Source organism: Epinephelus moara, chromosome 16 (assembly GCF_006386435.1).
Source record: "Epinephelus moara isolate mb chromosome 16, YSFRI_EMoa_1.0, whole genome shotgun sequence".
Taxonomy (NCBI): domain Eukaryota; kingdom Metazoa; phylum Chordata; class Actinopteri; order Perciformes; family Serranidae; genus Epinephelus; species Epinephelus moara.
In genome coordinates this window covers 7,598,257-7,603,503 of record NC_065521.1, presented here as the reverse complement: position 1 = coordinate 7,603,503, position 5,247 = coordinate 7,598,257, and positions in this window count along the sequence as shown.

Below are 5,247 nucleotides of genomic sequence, written 5' to 3'. Positions count from 1 at the left end.
CTGGAAGAGGGATCCCTCCTCAGTTGCTCTTCCTGAGGTTTCTACCGTTTTTTTTGGGGAGTTTTTCCTTATCCGCTGTGAGGGTCCTAAGGACAGAGGGATGTCGTATGCTGTAAAGCCCTGTGAGGCAAATTGTGATTTATGATATTGTGCTTTATAAATAAAATTGATTCATTGATTGAATTGACTTTGTTCTCACCCAGTACTCTTCTTTCAGACACAGTTTTTTTTGCATATACTTTCAATATGCAACTCTTTATTTTTCTGTCCTTCATTTCTACATTTTACCAACAGGTTCCCATCTTGAAGAATCTTGGCCATTTCCACTTCTCCTAGTGTCTTTGTCAACTCCCTCGACAGCACTATAGGACTTATAGTCACCTGCTCATCCTCCTTCCTGAATTTAAGTATTATTTTAAATTCCTCTCCACCTTCCTGCGAATAACCCATTCACCTTCTTCTGATCTATAACTCTCCTCTAAAGTTCTTTTACTGCCCTGACTAGCAGACACACTTAAATCCCTAACCTGCCTCACGTTTGACTTACCTCACCCTTTCCCATTAGGTACCGGAGACCAGCCAAAGTCCATGTCATCATCTTCCTCTGCTGCCTATGTTGTCATCCTGATCCAGTCACAAACCAGTTTATGCCAACCGCCAAGTTATTATCAAGAAAACGTTTTCAAAAGGTCAAAAATCTGCAGAAGTCGTGATTTCAAAAACCGTGCTCCTCGACGCTCGTGTGGACGAAAAGGCCACCAACACCAGTCCTTCCAACCAAAAGATGGGCCTGAGGGTGGAGCCTGATTTTATGCACAGGCCCAAGCCATGGACGAAACCAAGTGCTCGGACAGCATGGGGGGGGATCAGGGTTTTGTTTTGCTGAGTTTTAGTTATGGGCTGTATTGTTCTCCCCTGTCTTTGTTTGTTGGTTTGATCAGTTAGTATATATGCTTCCCTCAGGTCTCATTTTTGGGAGGTCTGTTATTTGAGTTAACGTCTTGTTTTGTTAGTCTTATTTTTCAGCAGAGTTATGTTTTGTTGACCTCTTTTAGGGGCCCTGTAACTCTGTTAATTTATTAGTTTCTAGTTATTTGTTTGTTGAACTTTGTTTGGGAAAATAAACCCAGTTTTTTTAAAAAATTTTTTAATTTAAACCTGTTTTTCTTTGTGCCTTCGCTGCTTGGTCCACAACCGTGTAAATATGGCACGTTGCCATCGTTATACAGATGACATTAAGATTTACATAACCATGTCACCAGGAGACTAGGTCCAATACAAGTGCTGACTAAGTGCACTGAACAAATCAACAACTGGATGTGCCAAAATGTTCTTCAACTGAACAAAGAAAAAATTGAGGTAATAGTTTCTGGAGCCAAGGAGGAACGATCAAAAGTCGGTGCTCAGCTTCAACTGGCAATCCTAAACCTATTTTATAGTCCTCTGCTCGAAAATTACATACCCATAATGAAATGAAATATCTCTGCAACCAATCTGTTTGAATACTTTTGGTGTCATGGTAAAGGGAACACTTGTGAGATTTGTTAACATGTGTAAATATCAGTATATGTGTTATATGTGAAGAGTAAATGAAGATGGCACACAGAACAAATGAAACATTTTGAGCACGCAGAGGAACATGTCCGAATCCAGCTAAAGGTAAACACAGATGTTCATTTCTCCTTTCCGTTATGTTGTTGGATAATTATACTAACAATCCGAGTCTATCTGTGTGAAAAAAATGCACTTTTAGTGGACGTATTTTGACGTTGTTTGATGCTGTCTGAGTGCCCTATTATTTAATATAGCGCACGCTCACAGGCTGCAGGCAGGTCAGCCCTAGCTTTGTACTGGAGAAATGTCAAATATTGAACATCCTTTCACTCATTTAGACAAAAGTAGATCAGAAAATAGGGCCCAGGTTGAAAAAAACATTAGTTCCCCTTTAATGTGATTGACTGTCGCCTATGTGTGTTTAATCACGGGTGCAGGTCGGGTTGCAGGACTTTTATTGTCGAGTGTGGGCAGGTACAGGTTTTCAAAAAGGGACCCGTGCAGGACTCTGCAACACATCACTGGAATAGCCCTTTAAAACCTGCCTCATTGATCTTTTGTCTGCTTTCCTAGTGTGAGTTATGAGTTTGTCTGTGTTTGTTCTGTATACTTTCTAATTTCTTTTCTGTGGACTTCAGGAAGAGAAGCAGGTGCATTGGTAGCACCTGATAGGGCTAATTCAGAAAGAATAACAGAGCAATGATCCTATTGGCTGAGGGAAAGTGGGATACCCCCTGCTGTAATAAGTAAGTATGGAACTGTAAACAACTCCACGGGGGATTTGCGCTGCCATGTCACAGTCCTGGTCAAAAACAAAGCCCCGCTCCGTACAACCACTGTGCAGCACAGTGTGATTAGGCTTCTGGATTAATAGTTAAGTGTGGATTAATGATGACCAAGGACACCACAGGAATACTTCCCACAGTATAGACATGCTCACACAATGCCTCTCTCTCTCTCACACACACACACACACACACACACACACACACACACACACACACACACACACACACACACAGCAGACAACAATATGCCAGTGTTCTGTGCTCTTTATGTTCAGCTGGGTACACAGTGTACTGAGAGTGGGGGAGCAGGGAGGGGGAGGAGGCAGCTATAGGCAGTGAAATGAAGCTAAGAGGGGGTGAGGGTGGGGGGATTTTATGAGACGCTGCTGAAATTAGGGAAGATGGTAACAGCTGTGACATTCATGGCAAGCAGCCAATAGGAGTGCAAGAATCCTGGAATCCCAGACAAGACAAATCAGAATTGAAGAATCGAAACTCCATTATTTATGTGTACTTAAATTATTTAGTCACACACTTAGCATTATTATTTGTTAAATGTTGCCAAAAAATATACATATGCAAAATGTGTGATTCATAAATTATACCCAAGTGCTAACACAACAACACAATAAAGAAAGTCAAAACAGATTCTAGCAGTAATCTACTGGTGACTTGTTCCAACTCCCCTCCTCACAATACAAAATGTATTAACATTTAAGATTTACATTATCTGTAAAATAAAAAAAAACACATTTGTAAATCATATTTTATTTGCTTTGAAAATATATGCCCCCATTCTGTTTCAGATGTATGCTGTCAGTAGCCACAGCAGACTTATTGAAGCAGTTTGAGTCAGATTTGAAACATGTAAGAGCACATGTGCTGTACTGTGAGGATGTGATGGCCCTGCTTTCAGGCTGCCAGAGAACAACATGTTCCTGAACATATAGAACAGAAAGGCGGGGCTCTCTCTCTCTCTCTCTCTCTCTCTCTCTCTCTCTCTCTCTCTCAATCACTCACTCACACACACAATCACACATAGACACAGAGAGCACTGAGGGGATCATATGTGCCTCACTGTTGTCAGTGAACAAGGCAGTAAACCGTCCCTTTGACATCTGTGAATGTGCTCTATACACTAAGGTCAGCAAAACGCATTCACCAGCTTACATTAACAAAAACAAACACATGGGTGTCAACTGGCTCACATCATATTATAATGTTGATGAGTTCAAATTCTGTTTATTATTTTACCCACTTCAAATTTGTATTTTTTTGGGGGGAAGTTTTAACTTACCATGCTGTGTTTGGGGTCCAAACTCATGAGAAAAGGAGGACACTGTATGCTCAACTTGTTCCAGTGTCAGTTTTGTCAGCTATTTTAGTCTTAGTCTTGAGATGAAAATGCTAATTAGTTTTAGTCACATTTTTAGTCATTTTTATCCTTCTTAGTTTTGATCTAGTTTTAGTTGACAAAAATTTATGACGTTTTAGTCAATTTTTAGTCATTATGTTTTCTATGGGTTTTTTTTATCTTGAAACTAATCCTGTTAGGCTAATACAATTTTCAGAAATTAGAATCAAGGTAACAGGTGTATAAAAATTTTATTTTGACAATTTTTTCTACAACTACAAATAATTTCCTCTTTCTTACGAACTGTCATTTCTCCAGCAGTGTTTGACAGGTTTAAAGGGTGATTTTCTGAGACAACTAGGATTTGTACCCAGATTCATTGTAAACTCCTGACTTATCCATCTCACTGTTGAGAAACAGAGAAATAACTTAAAGCCTGAATTCTTTCTTAATCTGCAATGTTAGTCTGGAGGTTTAAACTTGTGTCCTCTCAGAGTTGGTGATAAAAACTAAACTTTAATCTCTGTCAGAGAAAACTGACCTGAGTTCAGACTATACTTACAGAACAGTCAGAGTCCTGCAGGGTACAGAACAGGTGCACTCACAGATAACTGAGCCTCCTACCTGAAGGGATCAGCTGTGCAGCCTGTGGCTGCTCGCTCTGCTGCCGTTCAGCAGCTAACAAGCGGAACTAACTGCTAACAGCCACCGCTTCAACTAACAAAGTCCGCATATCCATTCAGCAGCTCCACTATCCACAGTCAGACACACACGGCTGATTATTTACTGCTGAATTACAGCTCACAACTAGCACCAACGGCTGACGCTGCTCCGCTGTGAGTATTTTTGCTGGCTAGCAAAACATCCTGGCCCAGACTATTCACTGGAGTTTATCAGCCTGTCACTCATGCAGCATTTGAAGAAAAGTACAAGCATGTCTGTTCTCGGCTTTCTGTGTCCGATAGTCCACCACTAACATTTTCATCACGTCTCATCTTGTCAATGAAAATAAAACATAGATTTCGTCAGAGTTTTTATTACCAAGATCTATTTTTAGCTTGTCATCGTCTCGTTTACGTCATGGAAAAAAGGTTGTTGATGAAAGATTAAAATGAAACTATCACTGTGCAGCGAGTTAATCGCTATCATGCTTGTTTAAAAAGGAAAACAACTAATGCTTTGAGATGGCTGTCAAAGATGATAGAGGTTATCCAGTCTGGAGTGAAAACAGGTAGTGTGTTTCACAAGGCTTTTATTCCCAATCTCTCTATAAAATTGGATTAGCATACCATTATATGCTGTAAAAAAGACAGTTTACGTTCGGAGCTGGAAGTCGCACCCATAATTTCAGCAAAGTATCATGAGGGCTAGAAATTAGGTGGATAGAGGCATCAGTATTAAACGAAAACTTTCATAACCAGTTAAAACTCCTCCATCTTTTATAAGCAAAACGCTAAATAAATGACAGATGAAAGAATTCAGTATAACATTTATAAATGTGAGGAGATAAATTTACATTAGGAAATAAGATAGATGAAACAGTCATAGATT